This window comes from Babylonia areolata, chromosome 27, assembly GCF_041734735.1.
Source record: "Babylonia areolata isolate BAREFJ2019XMU chromosome 27, ASM4173473v1, whole genome shotgun sequence".
In the NCBI taxonomy this organism is placed as follows: domain Eukaryota; kingdom Metazoa; phylum Mollusca; class Gastropoda; order Neogastropoda; family Buccinidae; genus Babylonia; species Babylonia areolata.
The window spans coordinates 9832118-9853154 of record NC_134902.1 but is presented as its reverse complement, the minus strand read 5'-3'; the positions used below and the strand labels follow the sequence as shown (position 1 = coordinate 9853154).

The window sequence follows — 21037 nt, the reverse complement described above, 5'->3', positions numbered from 1 at the left end:
CTGGCAGTCGCAGCCGCAGACCTGCACGTAGGCGGCTCAGGCCATAGGGTCGTTCTTCATCGACAGGAGCAGCGATGGAGCTCGGCAGCCGTCTGAGTGTCTGAGCAGCCCTCTTTAGGAATGCACTGCTCACCTCCCTGGCATGAGGAAGGGGCTGGAAAAGGTGCCCTAAAAATTGCCTGTTCCATATCACCCTGGCCAGCATACCGCGGCTGGCGGGGACCCTACATCAGCGGTCGAAACAAGAAAGAAAAGAAAAAAACAAGGATCGTTCCTCTCACCATTGGTGCTTGGAACGTAAGGACTCTCCTGGACAGAGATAACGCGGACAGACCCCAAAGGAGAACGGCACTAGTTGCATCCGAACTCGCCAGATACAACATTGACATCGCAGCCTTGAGTGAGACTCGGCTTGCAGGCGAAGGCGAGCTCTGTGAACAGGGATCTGGTTACACCTCCTTCTGGAGTGGACGAGGAAGCGAAGAGCGACGTGAGGCTGGCGTTGGTTTTGCAGTAAAAACAGCACTTATCAGCAAGCTAGCTGGAATCCCAAAGGGAGTCAACGATAAGCTTATGACCATGAAACTCCCACTGGCATCTGGCCAGAAGCACCTCACCACTGTCAGTGCCTACGCCCCAACCATGACCAACCCGGATGAAGTGAAGGCGAAGTTCTACGAGGACCTTCACTCTGTCATTGTTGCTATCCCTAAAGCAGACAAGCTCATCATTCTTGGGGACTTCAATGCTAGAGTTGGCTCTGACTACATCTCCTGGGATGGAGTGATTGGAAAGCACGGTGTGGGCCACTGCAACCCAAATGGATTGCTTTTGCTTCAGACCTGTGCAGAGCACGAACTGCTGATAACCAACACAGTTTTCTGCCTCCCTACCCGTAACAGGACGTCATGGATGCACCCTCGCTCAAAGCATTGGCATCTCATCTATTATGTCATCGTCAGGAAGAGGGACAGGCAAGATGTACGTGTAACAAAGACCATGTGCGGCGCCGAGTGTTGGACAGACCATCGCCTTGTAGTCTCGAAGCTGAATATTCGAATCCAGCCCAAGAGACGCCCCCAAGGCCAGAAGGCTCCAAAACGGCTCAACATCGCTAAGCTAAAAAACATCACCATCAAACAGTCCTTTGTGGAGCTGCTGGAAGATCGTCTGGAATCCGCCTCTCTGGACAACCAGAATGTGGAGTCTGACTGGAGGACCGTGTGTGAGCTGATCTATAGTACAGCTTCAGAGACCCTGGGACCCATGACCAGAAAGCACAAAGACTGGTTTGATGAAAACTGTGATGAAATCAAGCAGCTTCTGGATGAGAAACGCCGTCTGCATCAAGCCTACCTGAGCAACCCAAAGTCCACATCAAAAAAGGATGTGTACGATGCCATCCGCAGGACTGTTCAGCAAAAGTTACGCCAGATGCAGGATAAGTGGCTGAGTGACAAAGCTGATGAGATCCAGGGTTATGCTGACAGGCACGATATGAAGAGGTTCTATGATGACTTAAAAGAAGTCTACGGCCCCACATCCTCAGGATCATCCCCCCATCCTCAGTGCAGATGGGAATACCTTGATCACCGAGGAGAAAATTCTCGAACGCTGGGCTGAGCACTTCAACAGTGTCTTAAATCGCCCTTCCTCCATAAATGATGAAGCCATAGACCGTCTCCCACAAGTCCCCATCAACGAAGCACTGGACGATCCGCCAACACCTCTTGAGACCCAGAAAGCAATCCGTCTGCTATCCAGTGGCAAAGCACCTGGCTCAGACTCCATACCAGCAGAGGTCTACAAGGATGGAGGCACTGTGCTGACTGAGAAGCTCCATCAGCTGTACTCACTCATGTGGAAAGAAGAGACGATCCCCCAGGATTTGAAAGATGCATCTATCATTCACTTGTACAAGTGAAAGGGGAACCGGCAAGCCTGTGATAACCATCGGGGCATTTCCTTGCTCTCCATCGCAGGCAAGATACTTGCCAGGATCCTACTAAGCCGCCTCACAGCACACCTTGACCAAGGTCATTTGCCTGAGCCAATGTGGATTCCGGAAAGAGCGCGGAACCACCGACATGGTGTTTGCTGCAAGGCAGCTGCAAGAGAAATGTCAGGAGCAAAATGCTGATCTGTTCTCTACCTATGTCGACCTCACTAAGGCCTTCGACACCGTGAGTAGAGAGGGACTGTGGAAGATCATGGCCAAGTACGGATGCCCTCGGAAATTTATTTCCTTGGTCAGCCAATTCCATGAAGGCATGCAGGCTCGAGTCCAGGACAAAGGCGAAACATCTGCTCCTTTTGCTGTCACAAATGGTGTCAAGCAAGGCTGCGTCCTGGCTCCAACGCTGTTCTGCCTCATGTTCTCTGCAATGCTTACTGATGCCTTCAGAGATGGCGATGTTGGAATCGGCCTAAAGTACCGAACAGATGGCAAGTTGTTTAACCTCAGAAGGCTTCAAGCAAAAACAAAGGTCATGACAGACATCATCAGAGACTTTTTGTTTGCTGATGATTGTGCCCTCAACGCTGGATCTGAAGCTGACATGCAACTCAGCGTCAACAAGTTTGCCACTGCCAGCAGGAACTTCGGCCTTACCATCAGCACGAGGAAAACTGAAGTTCTCCATCAGCCAGCCCCAGGGAAACCCTACGTTGAGCCCAACATCACAGTCAACGGTCAGAGACTCAGTGCGGTGGAGCGGTTCACATACCTTGGCAGCACACTGTCACGAAATGCGACCATCGATGATGAAGTGAACGTCAGGATTGCAAGAGCAAGCGCAACTTTTGGTAGACTCAGTGCAAATGTCTGGAACAGAAGAGGCATTAGTCTTGAGACCAAGCTAAAGGTCTACAGAGCAGTAGTTCTCCCCACACTACTGTACGCCTGCGAAACTTGGACAGTGTACCAACGACATGCCAAGAAGCTGAACCACTTCCACACAACATGCCTCAGGAAGCTACTGAACATCAAGTGGCAAGACAGGACCCCAGACACAGAGGTGCTCGCAAAAGCCACCCTTCCCAGCATCTTCACCATCCTGATGCAGTCCCAGCTTCGCTGGGCTGGACACGTGGCGCGCATGCTAGACCATCGGCTGCCCAAAAGGCTCTTCTATGGCGAGCTGCAACAAGGGAAGAGATCACACGGAGGTCAGAAGAAGCGCTTCAGAGATACTCTGAAAGTCTCTCTGAAAGCGTTTGATATCAACCCTGACTCCTGGGAGGAATCTGCAGTAGACCGTGACAAATGGCGTGCTGCTGTGCACAAAGGCACCAGGTTGTGTGAGGCCAACAGGACTGCTGCAGCTGTTCAGAAGAGGCAGGCCAGAAAGTCACGGGCACACAAGCTCCCTGACAATGGTATGCCTGTCTTTGTCTGCCCCAACTGTCAGCGAACATTTCGTGCGCAGATTGGACTATTCAGCCATCTGCGCATTCATAGATAGATTCATGAGCATCCTCCCCCCACCCCACCACCACCCTCCCCCCATCCCCCAGCTGGATGACAACGATGGTCATCATCGATCTCGATGGACACACCACCACTGTCGACAGAGATATAGGGTAGGTTTAACTGTGATTTCAGTGCTGACACGGGAAAAGAGCAGGTTTACAGTGCTGACAGAGGTATAAGGCAGATTTACCTGTAACTGCAGTGTTGATATGGTACAGAGCAGGTTTACATGTGATTACAGTACTGACAGAGGTATAGGGAAGGTTTACCTGTGACTGCACTGCTAAGAGAGGCATAGGGCAGGTTTAGCGATGACTGCACTGTTGACATGCAGAAGGGCAGGTTTACCTGTGATTGCAGTGTTGACAGGCGAAACACTCCAGGTGATATACATTGCCCCGCGCTCTCATCACCATCTCGAAGGCCGGGATCATTTTGCTGCAGGCCGCGCAGTACCCCCGTTGTGCCGAAGAGTCTAACATATTAACATAATCACCACAAACACCATCATCAATACCACAATATTGCTATCACATCATCATCATAATCACATCGTCGTAGTCATCATAGTTGGCGTCGTCGTCGTTGTTCCTGATATAGATGTTAGGTACAGCATCAAGTAAGTCTGGCATCCTTTCAGAGGACAACTCTTGCTCAACACGTACCCAACACACAACCTCCCTCGTCAGACCATCCCCACACCACATACACACCACCTCCCAGACAACACACCACATACACACCACCTCCCAGCAAAACCCCCTACACACACCACATCCCAGACAACACCCCCTATACACACCACCTCCCAGAAAACACCCCCAACACCACCTCACAGACAACATCCAACATACACACCACCACCTAGACAACACCACACAGACACCACATCCCAGACAACACCCAGCAAACACACCACCTCCCAGCAACACCACACATACACACCACCTCCTAGACAACACCCCACATAGACACCACCTCCCAGACAACACCCCACATATACACCACCTCCCAGACAACAGTCCCCATCACACCACCTCCCAAACAACACCCCCCATAAACACCACCTCCCAGACAACAACCCCGAACACCACCTCCCAGACAACACCTCACATACACACCAACTCCCAGAAATCACCCCACACAGACACCACCTCCCGAACGACACCCCCGCACACCACCTCGCAGACAACACCCCACTTACACACCACCTTCCAGACAACACCCCGCATACACACCATCTCCCAGACAACACCCCCTATACACACCACATCCCAGACAACACCCCCTATACACACCACCTCCCACACAACACCCCCACCACACCACCTCCCAGAGAACACCCCACATACACACCACCTCCAAGACAACACCTTACATAGACACCACCTCCATTACAACACCCTACATACACACCACCTCCCAGAAAACACCCCCCCACACTACCTCCCAGACAACACCCCACCACACCACCTCCCAGACAACATCCCCACAAACACCACCTGCCGGACACACCCCCACACCACCTCCCAGACGACACCCCACACAGACACCACCTCCCAGACAACAACCTCCACACCACCTCACAAACACCCCACATAAACACCACCTCCCAGACAGCACCCCATATACACACCACCTCCCACACAACACCGCCCACACCACCTCCCAGACAACACCCAACATACACACCACCTCCCAGACAAACCACCTCCCTGACAACACACCACATACACACCACCTCCAAGACAGCACCCGCCATGCACACCACCTCCGAGACAACACCCCCACCCCAACTGCAAGACAACACCCACATACACACCACCTCCCAGACAACACCCCAGACAACAAACCACCTCCCAGACAACACCCCACATACACACCACCTCCCAGACAACACCCCACATACTCACCACCTCCCAGAGAGCGCACCACCTCCCAGACAATACCCAACATACACACCACCTCCCAGACAGCACACCACATACACACCACCTCCCAAACAGCACCCCCCATGGACACCACCTCCCAGACAGCACCCGCACACCACCTCCCAGACAACAAACCACCTCCCAGACAACACATCACATACACACCACCTCCCAGACAGTACCTCCCATGCACACCACCTCCGAGACAACACCCCCACCCAACCTCCCAGACAACACCCCACATACACACCACCTCCGAGACAACACCCCACACAGACGCCACCTCCCAGACAAAAAACCACCTCCCAGACAACACCCCACATACACACCACCTCCCAGACAACACCCCACATATTAACCACCTCCCAGACAACACACCACCTCCCAGACAACATCCAACATACACACCACCTCCCAGACAGCACACCACATACACACGACATCCCAGACAGCACCCGCCATGCACACCACCTCCCAGACAACACCCCACACACACACCACCTCCCAGACAACAACCCACATACATACCACCTCCCAGACAACACCTCACATTCACACCACCTCCCAGACAACACCCCCTATACACACCACCTCACACAAAACACCGCCCCACACCACATCCCAGACAACACCCCACATACACATCACCTCCAAGACAACACCCCACACAGACAACACCTCCCATACAACACCCAACATACACACCACCACCCAGACAACACCCCCAATACACATCACCTCCCAGCAAACACCACACACACACACCACCTCCCAGACAACACGCCACATACTAACCACCTCCCAGACATCAAACCACTTCCCAGACAACACCGAACATACGCGCCACCTCCCAGATAAAACACCACCCTCCCAGACAACACACCACATACACACCACTTCCTAGACAGCACCCCCCATGCACACCACCTCCCAGACAACACCCCCACACCACCTCCAAGACAACACCCACATTCACACCACCTCCCAGATAACACCCCACACAGACACCACCTCCCAGACAACACCCCCCATACACACCACCTCCCAGACAATATCCCCCAAACATACCATCTGCCAGACAACACCCCACATACACACCACCTCCGAGACAGCACCCCCCCCCCCCCCCCCCCCGACACCATCTTCCAGACAAAATCCAAAATACACACCACCTCCCAGACAACACCCCACATACACACAACCTCCCAGACAGCACTCCACATACACACCACCTCCCAGACAACACCCCCAACACACCACCTCCCAGACAACACCCCACATACTCACCACCTCCCAGATATCAAACCACTTCCCAGACAACACCCAACATACGCACCAGCTCCCAGACACCCTACACAGACGCCACCTCCCAGACAAACCACCTCCCAGACAACACCCCACATACACACCACCTTCCAGACAACACCCACATACTCACCACCTCCCAGACAGGACACCACATACACACCACCTCCAGACAGCACCCCCCAAGCACACCACCTCCCAGACAGCATCCCCCACACCACCTCCCAGACACCCCACATAGACACCATCTCCCACACAGCACCCCCCATGCACACCACGTCCGAGAGAACACCCCCACCCCACCTCCCAGACAACACCCACATACACACCACCTCCCAGACAACACCCACATACACACCACCTACCAGACAACACCCCAGATAGACGCCACCTCCCAGACAACACCCCACATACACACCACCTCCCAGACAACACCCCATATACTCACCACCTCCCAGACAGCGCACCACCTCCCAGACAATACACAACATACACACCACCTCCCAGACAGCACACCACATACACACCACCTCCCAGACAGAACCCACCATGCACACCACCTCCCAGACAGCACCCCCACACGACCTCCCAGACAACAAACCACCTCACAGACAACACACCACATACACAACACCTCCCAGACAGCACACCCCATGCACACCACCTCCGACACAACACCCACACCCCACCTCCCAGACAACATCCACATACACACCACCTCCCAGACAACACCCCACACAGACGCCACCTCCCAGGCAACACCCCACATACACAACACCTCCCAGACAACACACCACCTCCCAGACAACACCCAACATACACACCACCTCCCAGACAGCACCCCCTATGCACACCACCTCCCAGACAGCACCCCCCACACCACCTCCCAGACAACACCCCACATAGACACCATCTCCCAGATAACACCCCACACAGACACCACTTCCCAGACAACACCCCACACAGACACCACTTCGCAGACAACAACCCACATACACACCACCTCCCAGACAACACCCCACATACACACCACCTCCCAACACCACTTCCCAGACAACACCCCACATACACATCACCTCCATGACAACACCCCACACAGACACCACCTCCCATACAACACCCCACACAGACACCACCTCCCAGACAACAACCTCCACACCACCTCCCGGAAAACACCCCACATAAACATCACCTCCCAGACAACACCCCCTATACACGCCACCTCCCACACAACACCCCACCACCACCTCCCAGACAACACCGCCACATACACCACCTCCCAGACAGCACCAACCATACACACCACCTCCGAGACAACACCCCCACCCCACCTTTCACACAACACCCACATACACACCACCTCCCAGACGCCACCTCCCAGACAACAAACCACCTACCAGTCAGCACTCCACATACACACCACCTCCCAGACAACACCCCACATACTCACCACCTCCCAGACAGCACACCACCTCCCGGATAACACCCAACATACACACACCTCCCAAACAGCACACCATATACACACCACCTCCAAGACAGCACCCCCCAACACCACCTCCCAGACAACACCCCCACCCAACTCCCAGACAACACCCACATACACACCACCTCTCAGACAACACCCTACACAGACGCCACCTCCCAGACAACACCCTACACAGACGCCACCTCCCAGACAACAAACCACCTCCCAGACAACACCCCACAAACACACAAACTCCCAGACAACACCCCACATACCACATCCCAGACAACACCCAACATACACACCACCTCCCAGACAGCACACCACCTCCCACATCCAAGACAGCACCCTCCCATGCACACCACCTCCCAGACTACACCCCACATACCACCTCCCAGACAACACCCAAGACAGACCCCACCTCCCAGACAACACCCCACACACACACCACCTCCCAAACACCCCAAATTCACACCACCTCCCAGACAAAACCCCATACACACACCACCTCCCAGACAACACCCCATACACACACCACCTTCCAGACAACACCCCCTATACACACCATCTCCCACACAACACCCCCCGACACCACCTCCAAAACACCCCACATACACATCACCTCCAAGACAACACCCCACACAAACACGACCTCCCATACAACACCCCCCATACACACCACCTCCCATACAACACCCCCCATACACACCACCTCCCAGACAACACCCCCCATACACACCACCTCCCAGACAACACCCCCCATACACACCACCTCCCAGACAACACCCCCCCATACACACCACCTCCCAGACAACACCCTCCACACTCACCACCTCCCAGACAACACCCCCCCCCCACACACCACCTCCCAGACAACACCCCCCAAACACACCATCTCCCACACAACACCCCACATACACACCACCTCCCAGACAGCACCCCCCACACCACCAAGACAACACCCCACATACACACCACCTTCCAGACAGCACACCATTCTCCCATAGAACACACCACATAGAAACCACCTCCTAGACAGCATCCCCCATGCACACCACCTCCCTGACAACACCTCCACACCACCTCCCAGACAACACCCACATTCACACCACCTCCCAGACAACACCCCACACAGACACCACCTCCCAAACAACAAACCACCTCCCAGACAACACCCCCCATACACACCACCTCCCAGATAACACCCCCCAAACACACCATCTCCCACACAACACCCCACATACACACCACCTCCCAGACAGCACCCCCCACACCACCTCCAAGACAACACCCCACATCCACACCACCTCCCAGACAACACCCCACATAGACACCACCTCCCAGATAACACCCCACGTAGCCACCACCTCCCAGATAACACCCCACGTAGCCACCACCTCCCAGACAGCATCCCCCGACACTACATTCCAGACAACACCCCACATACACACTACCTCCCAGACAACACCCCACATACACACCACCTCCCAGACAGCACCTCACATACACACCACCTCCCAGACAGCACCCCCCACACCACCTCCCAGACAACACCCCGCATACACACCACCTCCCAGACAACACCCCCACACACACCACCTCCCAGACAACATCCCCCACACACACCACCTCCCAGACAACACCCCCCACACACACCACCTCCTAGACAACACTTCACATACTCTCCACCTCCCAGACATCAAACCACTTCCCAGACAACACCGAACATACACACCACCTCCCAGACAACACACCATCCTCCCAGACAACACACCACCTCCTAGACAGAACCCCCCATGCACACCACCTCCCAGACAACACCTCCACAACACCTCCCAGACAACATCCCACACAGACACCACCTCCCAGACAACAAACCACCTCCCAGAGAACACCCCCCATACACGCCACCTCCCAGACAACACCCCCCAAACCCACCATCTCCCAGACAACACCCCACATACACACCACCTCCCAGACAGCACCCCCCACACCACCTCCCAGACAACACCCCACATACACACAACCTCCCAGATAACACCCCACATACGCACCACCTCCCAGACAGCACTCCCCCACACCACCTCCCAGACAACACCCCAAATAGACACCACCTCCCAAACACCCCACATACACACCACCTCCGAGACAGCACCCCCCGACACCACCTTCCAGACAACACCCAAGATAAACACCACCTCCCAGACAACACCCCACATACACACTACCCCCCAGACAGCACCCCACATACACACCACCTCCCAGACAACACCCCACATACCTCCCAGACAACACCCCACATACCACGTACCAGACAACACCCCACATACACACCACCTCTCAGACAACACCCCCCAATCCTCCTCCCAGACAACACCCCACATACACACCACCTCCCAGACAACACCCTACACAGACACTACCTCCCAGACAACAACCCCCACACCACCTCCCAGACAACACCCCTATACACACCACCTCCCACACAACACCCCAACACCACCTCCCAGACAACACCCCCACATACACCACCTCCCAGACAACACCCAACATACACACCACTTCCCAGACAACAAACCACCTCCCAGACAAACCACATATACACCACCTCCGAGACAACACCCACATGCACACCACCTCCAAGACAATATCCCACACAAACGCCACCTCCCAGACAACAAACCACCTCCCAGATAACACCCCACATACACACCACATCCCAGACAAAACCCACATACACACCACCTCCCAGACAGCACACCACCTCCCAGACAACACCCAACATAGACACCACCTCCCAGACAGCACACCACATACACAGCACCTCCCAGACAGCATCCCCCACACCACCTCCCAGACAACACACCACATACACACCACCTCCCAGACAGCACCCCACATGTACACCACCGAGACAACACCCCCACCCCACCTCCCAAACACCCACATACACATCACCTCCCAGACAACACCCCACACAGACGCCACCTACCAGACAACAAACCACCTCCCAGACAACACCCCACATACACACCAACTCCCAGACAACACCCCACATACTCACCACCTCCCAGACAACACCAAACATACACACCACCTCCCAGACAACACCAAACATACACACCACCTCCCAGACAACACCAAACATACACACCACCTCCCAGACAGCACCCCGCACACCACCTCCCAGACAACACCCCACATACACACCACCTCCCAGACAACACCCCACACAGACACCAGCTCCCAGACAATAACCCACATACACACCACCTCCCAGACAACAACCCACATTCACACCACCTCCCAGACAACACCCCCTATACACACCACCTCCCTGACAACACCCCACACAGACAGCACCTCCCATACAACACACCACATACACACCACCTCCCAGACAACAGCCCCCATACACGGTCACGGTCGGTCACGGTCATTCCCTCGACCGCTGGGGTCGTTGCGGGGACATGAAGATGTCATAGCTCGCCACGCCGTTCTGTTGGCAGCTGTCGTGAGGAGATCTGGCATCGTCATTTTGGTCCATTCCTTGACGTTGTCAGACCAGCTTTTTTTCTGCCGCCCACGTCTGCGCCCTCCCTCTACAGTCCCTTGCAGGATGGTTTTGGAGAGGGTGTTATGTCGTATGACTTGACCAAACCATGCCATCTTCCGTCGTTTGACAGTCGCCAGCAGTGGTTCTTGGGGCCCAACAAGGTTGCTGACCAGGTTCCGCACATAGTCATTGGTCTTGTGCTCCTTGTAGATGTGTAGTAGTCTCCTCAAGCACTTGGTTTCGAATGCTTGGATTCTTCTTTCTGTTTCTGCCATCAGTGTCCATGTCTTACATCCATATAAGAGGATGGAGACCACCATTGACTTGTAGAGCAGGAATTTTGTGTGGAATCTGATGTTACTCTTCCATACCCTGTTCAGTCTGGCCATCGCTGCCATTGCAGAATTAATCCTATTTCGGATTTCTGCTGTGCAGGTGCCGTCTTTGGACAGGGTTGCTCACAGGTACTTGAAGCTGGTCACTTCTTCCAAGGGCTCACCATTCATGGTTATGTTGGCACTGATGTTAGTTGTGCTGTTGACCATGACCTTTGACTTCTCTGTGCTGACCTCCATGCCGTAAGCACTTGCTCTTGTAGTGAGTCTGTTTGTTAGATCCTGGAGCTCGGTGTTAGTGCCCCCCATGAGGTCGATGTCGCCTGCGAATCGCAGATTGCAGACTGGCCTGCCGCCAATGGTGATGGAGGTGTGGTGGTCTTCAAGGGCCTCCTGCATGATTCTCTCCAGAAAGATGTTGAAAAGTATTGGGGATAATAGGCATCCTTGCCTGACTCCAACTGTGGTCCGAAAGAACTGTCCTTGTTAATTGTTGAGCACTGCGCTGCTGGAATGTTCGTAGAGGGCCTGGATGACTTGAATGAGCCCTTCATCAATGTTGAAGCCTCTCAGTACTTGCCAGAGGCCGCTGTGCCACACCCGATCGAATGCCTTTTTAAAGTCGATGAAGTTGTCAAAGATGTCCTTTTGGTGTTGGAGATGTTTTTCAATGAGGACTCGACAGTTGAATATTTGTTTGACAGTGCTCCGTCCTTTTCTAAAGCCTGCTTGTTCTTCTGATAGCAGCTCCTCAGCCTTGGATTTCAATCGGTTGAGGATGATTCGGAGCATGACTTTGCTTGGGTGGCTAATTAGACTTATAGTCCTGTAATTTTGACACTGCTTGAGGTTGCCCTTCTTGGGTAGAGGAATCACCAGCGATTGGGTCCATTCTGTTGGCCACTTTTCTGTCCAGATCTTCTGACATAGCATTGTTAGTGCTTCTGTGGTCTCCTTCCCTCCGTACTTCAAAAGCTCAGATGGGACGTTGTCCACTCCTGGGGATTTCTCTGGCTTCAGACTCTGTATTGCAGCCTCAACCTCCTTCAATACTTGGAGATTTTCCTCACAGTCTGTGGATCGTGGGTTGTCCTGCAATATAGAGGAGTCTGGATTAAGCTGGTAGTTGTAGAGGCCGTCACAGTATTCTGTCCACCTCTTCAGGACTTCTTCGCTATCTGTCAGTAGCTTGCCATCCTTATCTTTGATGACAGCTGATCTTGGCTGGCTAGTCTTGGTGAGGGTCTTGAGGATGCTATAGGCTCTTTTGCTGTTCCCTGCTTCCATGCCTTTCTCAACTTCTTCGCACTGCTCCTCTATCCAGTTTTCTTTGGCTGCCTTCATCTTCGTCCTGACTTCTCTGTTCACCTGTTGGTGCTTCGTCCTGGCTTCATTACTAGAGTTTCTTTTTCCTCAGTTCTCGCCGCTTGTCGCACAGATCTAGGACCCATGGTTGGATCCTTTTTCGCTTTTTCCCCACAGCTTGTTCAGCTGTTGTAGTTAGCACCTCTTTGATGTTGTTAGCAAGGGTGTCTACGTCGATGTCCATTAAGTTGAGGGCTGCGAACTTCCCGCCTACTTGAGCCTGGAACACATCCGCGATTTCGGGGTCCTTCAGCTTTTCTAGGTCAAAGCGGATACGGGGATTCCTTGGACAACGCTTGCACTTCAGCTTGAGCTTGAAGGTTGCCAAGACAAGATCATGATCGCTGCCGATATCAGCTCCTGGGAACGTCCTTGTGTTGGCTTTGTTGATACTGGACTTGTAGCGTTGTGGGGTCAGGATGAAGTCTATCTGGTTGTGGACTTGCCCATTTGGTGAGTGCCAGGATGCGGTTCTGGACAGCTTATGCGGGTGGAGAGTATTGGTTAGGGAAAGGCGATGGCTTTTGGCAAACTCCAGCAATCTGAGGCCTCTGTCGTTGGTTTCCCCAATGCCGAATTTACCAGTTGTTCCTGCCCAATTCTGGTATGCATCTGGACCAGCCTTGGCATTCCAGTCTCCCTGGACTATCAGCATGTCTTTCTTTGGGACTGTTGCTATGATGGAGTCAATCTGTTCGTAAAACTCCTCCGTTTCCTCATCGTTATGGTCTGTCGTTGGAGCATAGACCTGGAGGATTGTCAGGTTGTGGGGTTTGGCAGAAATGCGGATGGTAATAAGTCTGCTTGAGACGGGTGTACAGCTGTCACCTCCCAGACAACACCCCCCACACACACCACCTCCCAGCCAACACCCCCCCCCCCACACACCACCTCCCAGACAACACCCCACATACTCACCACCTCCCAGACATCAAACTACTTCCCAGACAACACCCAACATACACACTACCTCCCAGACAACACACCATCCTCCCAGACAACACACCACATACACACCACCTCCAAGACAACACCCCCCATGCACACCACCTCCCAGACAACACCCCATACAGACACCACCTCCCAGAGAACAAACCACCTCCCAGACAACACCCCTCATACACACCACCTCCCAGACAACACCCCTCATACACACCATCTCCCAGACAACACCCCACATACACACCACCTCCCAGACAACACCTCACATACACACCACCTCCGAGACAGCACCCCCCGACACCACCTTCCAGACAACACCCAAGATACACACCACCTCCCAGACAACACCCCACATACACACCACCTCCCAGACAGCACCCCACATACACACCACCTCCCAGACAGCACCCCACATACACACCACCTCCCAGACAACACCCCCCACACCACCTCTCAGACAACACCCCCCACACCTCCTCCCAGACAACACACCACATACACACCACATACACACCTCCCAGACAACTCCCCTCACACCACATCCCAGACAACACCCCCCCACACACACACCACCTCTCAGACAACACCTCACATACACACTACCTCCCAGACAACACCCCACATACACATCACCTCCCAGACAACACACCACCTCCAAGAGAACACCCGACATACGCACCACCTCCCTGACAATACCCCACATACACACCACCTCCCAGAAAACACCCCACATACACACCACCTCCCAGACAATACACCACATTACACACCACCTCCCAGACAACACACCACATGCACTGAAACAAATGCATGCACACACGTGGCTACAGACCATTCAAGCACACACCACAGAAACAAAGTCTCTGACACAGATATCTAATATCTTATTCTCAAAAGAGTTTTCAAGAATGAAAACATCAGTATGCATACAATTCTTTAAATTATTTAGCAGTCTTGCACCAATTTAAACTTTTGGTCCAGAAGTATGGTCTCCCACTTGTTCAAAAGAAGACAATTTTACTTTTAAAAATCTGTATAACCATTCTCTCTTGAAGAAATTTCCAAATGAACATGTATATTTCAGACTTCTTGAACAATGGCAATGACAAATGTTTTACTGAGGGTAAAGTGGATAAGCTGGAGCTTCTTTACACCACGCCCTTGCGGCACAAAAAATAGATAATAGATAAACAAAAACAAAATAAAAAGACGAGAGAGCCAATGCCATCAAGGTTAACGTGTGATAAGTGGACAAACAGAATTATATTTCACGATAAGTAGGGAGATACATATATATATATATATATATATATATATAAGAAAGAGACTGAAAGAAAAAAAGATTGGATATTGAAAGTAGCCAAGAACATGTAAAGAAAAAAAGAAGAAGTGAGAAACAAACACAACTATAGACAAGAGAGGCAAGGCCTTCAAGACTCACTTGTGATAAATTAAGTCCCCTAGCATTAATTACAGAGTAATTTCCCTTTTTTACTATCTGCCCCAAAACGTTTGCAAAATAAATAAAAATTCCATGCTTAGCAAAAGAAGTTCCTGTTTGAACAAAAAATGATAATGACTCCTCTTGTTGTTGTGTCAGAATAAGAGGTCAAAGTGCCAAGTTTAGAGAATAAAAAATATATAAATATAACAGTAAATGCAGTTTGCATATAATTAGGCTTTTTTTTTCTTTTCTTTTTTTTTTGCCCATCCCAGAGTTGCAATATTGTTTTAAACAAGATGACTAAAAAGAACTGAATTTTTCCTATTTTTATGCCTAATTTGGTGTCAACTGACAAAGTATTTGCAGAGAAAATGTCAATGTTAAAGTTTACCACGGACACAGACACACGGACACACACACACACACAACCGAACACTGGGTTAAAACAGACTCACTTTGTTTACACAAGTGAGTCAAAAATAAGAACGACTGGGCAGGATTATCTTTAAAATTGTGTTCTGCAGTAAATATCATGAACCTTAAAAAAAGTACTGTACAAGCATCGAACCATGTGGTTCAACTCAGCAGCGAAGACCTTCCACAGGGCAAAAATGCAACCGTCCAACACGAATCCAAGATCATTGTTTAATTACGTTTCTATCGCGAAAAACTGATGACTGGAATCGAAGCAATAAAGTGATAAAACACCTTTTAAACCATATTATTCTAATGTCTGAATTACTTTAGACATTTTCAGGCTCGCGGTAAAAACAAAGCAAAACAAGCCACACACAAAAACAACAAAAACACTTTCATTGACTCAAGCACACCGAAAGTTGTTTACTGGAAATACATCAATTCTATGAATATGATTAGTGCCGTAATAGCTTGTCACGTGATCAAATTTTTCCAGTGTACTGAAAATTCTCAAACGCCAGCAACATGATTACAGAATGAAAGATTTCTTTATCAACGTGAGGTAACTGCTGGCATAATTTGGCACTGTATTAGAAAACATTTGTGCTATAATATGTATTATTGCAATTAATGTCTAATTTACATGGTTTATTTCCCAGCCGACCGCATGGGACACTGTAAAAGAAGTTGGGTGTTTTTTGACTCACTTGTGTAAACAAAGTGAGTATGTTTTAACCCGGTGTTCGGTTGTCTGTGTGTGTGTGTGTGTGTGTGTGTGTGTGTGTGGTAAACTTTAACAGTGACATTTTCTCTGCAAATACTTTGTCAGTTGACACCAAATTAGGCATAAAAATAGGAAAAATTCAGTTCTTTTTAGTCATCTTGTTTAAAACAATATTGCATCTCTGGGATGGGCACAAAAAAAAAAAAAATGAAGCCTAATTATATGTAAACTGCATTTACTGTTATATTTATATTTTTTTGTATTCTCTAAACTTGGCACTTTGATCTGATATTCGACCCAACAACAAGAGCAGTCATAATGATCATTTTTTGTTCAAACAGGAACTTCTTTTGCTAAGCATGGAAGTTTTATTTATTTTGCAAACGTTTTGGGGCAGATGGTAAAGAAGGGAAATTACTCTAATTAATGCTAGGGGACTCACTTGTGATGCACTTTTAAAAAAAAAATCCAAGGTTTTTATGTATTGAGTATAATTTCAAAATGTAATGTTTAAGATGAGAAAGATCAGTTTAAAGCAAAGTCCCCCAGCATTAATTACAGAGTAATTTCCCTTATTTTACTGTCTGCACCAAAACGTTTGCAATAAATAAAACTTCCATGCTTAGCAAAAGAAGTTCCTGTTTGAACAAAAAATGATAATAATGACAGATCTTTTGTTGGGTCGAATATCAGATCAAAGTGCCAAGTTTAGAGAATACAAAAAATATAAATATAACAGTAAATGCATTATACTCAATACATAAAAAGCTTGGATTTTTTTTAAAGTGTATCACAAGTGAGTCTTGAAGACCTTGCCTCTCTTGTTCCTTTTGTTTCTCCAATGCATGAAAGAAATCATACTGTATCAATCTTACAGGGGTTTATTTCTGGTTTGAATGCAGGGCAAGTATATAATTACAGATTGGTAGCTTTTCCTACTTAAAAGTAGATAGATGAAGTCTGGGTTATACCTGGCTGCAACGCCACAGTACCAGAATAATGAACATATTTCATTTTCTTCGTGTTAAACAAATTCTGCATCATTCACACACACACACACACAAACAACAACTTCGAGACAGACATTAGATTAGTGACCGAACAAAACAAGGCTCAAACAGAGAAATATGAAAATTGATGTGTTCACACAACCTGTACAAATTTTGAAGATTACAAAGTTTGTCAAGAGACTGGGTGATGCATTGTGTATATTTCACTGTATGTATGTCAGACATGTTCTTGAATACAAACAGTCGAACAGTGAAACACTGACATGACAGAAAGCTTAAGAGAAAGGGTACTACAACCTGACTATCAACTCCCAGGATACAAGACAACTTGCACTGAAACCTTTTATTTTTTCCTAAGAGATTGCTGCATCATGTGTGACAAAGCGAGAAAATGGAACCCAGTTTCTAAAGACCAGAGCTATCAAATGGGGAAAAGTGTGAGAAAACTGCAGAAGACTCAATCAGAGGCAGCTTCTCTAACCGTGGAAATTGTGACTGTCTAAAAATATGACAGATCTTGTGGCACGTGAAGCACTTCCACAAATCTTTCGGAAGGGACTTCATTCTGAGGCATGTGGGTAGACATGGAAGAAGAGACTAATTATTTGTAAAAGGAAGCCCACTGGGATGCTTTTAACTATGTGTGCGAGTAAATGGAAAAAAGCATCATTGGCGAAGACGAAGTAGAGCGTGGAGACGTACCATGCATGCAAGATAAACACCCACTGTTCCACAATCCAAACCAAAGGACTTAACATTCTGAGTGCAAAATAGATTTTGCAGCTCCAAATCACCGAGTGAGTTACCATACTCAGACACATACGGGCCAAACCATTACAAGTGCTTTTGTTGCATCTGCATCGGAGGATAGAAGGTTAGAAGAAGCCCTCACTCTTCGCTGTCTAATTCAGAGTTATACTGAAGCTCAAATTAGTCACTGCCCCTCCCCCACCCCACCCCCATCAACCCCCAGCAACGGTATCTTTTTTTGACTGAATATCAAAAGGCTCTTGGTTCTGCAAAGGGCTTTATGGGATGTGTTCCAACCGGAAAGAAAAATACCCCTGAAAAGAAATATAGAATCAACGCCTATTTCGCAAGACATTGTTATGCTTTCACAAGTGGAAAGTGGAAATACCAAAGCACATCGTTCTGGACACTGCAATCCGCCATATAACAGGAAGTGCTAAACTTCTCAGCATACACATTTTGAATCACTTTGGCCATTGCATGTCTCACAGTTGTGTCCTTAAACTTGAAACTGCTGTCTACTACAATGGACTTCAAAGTAACAGCTTGCTGCCAGAAACCATATCTCTCGATAGCGTGATTCTTCATTCCAGCGGAGACAATGGTGATTTACAGGAATCAGGATTAGGATTTGGCAAAGACATTCAAAATATGGAATGTCCTATCAAAACGTAGCAAGAAACTCTGAAAACCAGGCCTAGACACCGATACTCAGAGATGCATATACTTCGACACACCCACCTAGCCTTCAGTATCAGCCCCCAGAGTTGTAGCCATGATTCACAAACGATAAGGTAGAGCCCATACTAAAAAAAAAAGTTGGCACCCATGTCCACATTAAGCTCGCTATTCGTTTATTCGTTTATAGTCCGTTCATCTAAGATGATGATATTAGACTGAATTCAGCTCGCTACAGCTGACGCAACTATTCCAGATTCATTCAGATTCTGACTAGATGCACGCCTTCTGTGAGCACTCCATTGCATATTGCCAGGTTGGGTGTCACTCACTAGAACGAATCTGGCCAATGTGCAGGAGCAGTCATCAGTTGACTGTGTGCAACGTGTTCTTCATCCTGTTACAGACAGTATAACATTGCAACACGTTCTGCAGGTGTCATTGAACGCAACAAGACAACGGGGTCAGGAGGATGCCTTTGTCACGTTTGACGTTTTGCAATTGCAAAGAAAGCACTGGTGGCCATTTGGCAAAATGAACAGTCCCAGAAGAATGCAGTATGTCTTGGTGCATTTCACTTCACTTATCTTGGTACTCTGGGAAAGCTCATGAGAGGAACAGGCTTTAGAGACATCATTCTTTAGTTCGGCATCTGCACCAGGGGCTCCACTGAAGCCTTTGTGGCCGGGAAACACAATGACCATGCCTTCAGAGCCCAACTCAGTGTTGGAAGCTCTGGGGATACTTCATCTGGGACCGTTTCTCAAAGACTCACCATGAACTCCCCGAGGACGCAAACGGGCATCTTAAATGCCCCCAAAATGGAGGAAAAAACAACATAAGTATACCACTGATATATGCGAAGTACAATAAAGAGATTCTTGTAGCAAGAAATAAAAGACGGCAGAGTTTGGAAGTACACATGAATAACTCAGTGATATTTTCTGTAATTCGAAAGGAATGATCAGAGTTAGTTTCGCAATGAATTGTCTGCTGTTTGTGTTGGCCACACCTTTCGCAACTGCCAAAGAAGCGAGTTGGTGGGGTTCTGGTTTTTGTTGTCTTTTTTTTTGTATGTTTGTTTTTTTTTGTTTTTTTTTATTTAACATTGTCTAGATTCTTAAACCGCAACTGACGTTGTATGACAGGTAATTATGGACAGAAAAACTTACCAAACTATAAAGCAAATACTGTGAAAATTCCCCCTGCTGATGTAAGTGGGGTGTATGAACGCATAAACCATTAATGACGATGTTTTGTTTACCAAATAAAACGTTGTAAATTGCGACGACGCGATACTTGAAATTGTGGAGTTTGGGTCAGTAATAGAACGCCTGTAACGCTCGGGCACATTTCAACAGGTCATTCTTAATAGTAGATGGCTAAGTGATATAATATGAAGCTCTACAAACCTGATCTTAGTCAAATAGGACACCATTAATAATAAAATACCGTTTTTGCTGATCACACACTTTCGCGACAATACAAAAACAGTTCCTTTTTTTTTTAAACCATACCCGGGTATATTCATACCGTAATTCATTTTTGACAGACAAGTATGTTTGGATGGCAAATTGATTAAACTTTCGGTAAATCATAATGAACCCTCCCCGATCCCCCGCCGGGGTAAGGGGGGTGGC

General features: G+C 49.4%; 1 pseudogene across 1 annotated transcript in view; it reads right to left on the bottom strand.

Annotated features, from left to right (window-relative positions):
* LOC143301580 (LIM domain transcription factor LMO4.2-like) overlaps positions 1-21037 on the bottom strand; it is a 28087-nt pseudogene that overhangs the window by 3321 nt on the left and 3729 nt on the right. Inside the window, exon 3 of the transcript XR_013057810.1 lies at positions 3821-3947. The product of XR_013057810.1 is annotated as an LIM domain transcription factor LMO4.2-like (transcript). The remainder of the gene's footprint in view (positions 1-3820; positions 3948-21037) is intronic.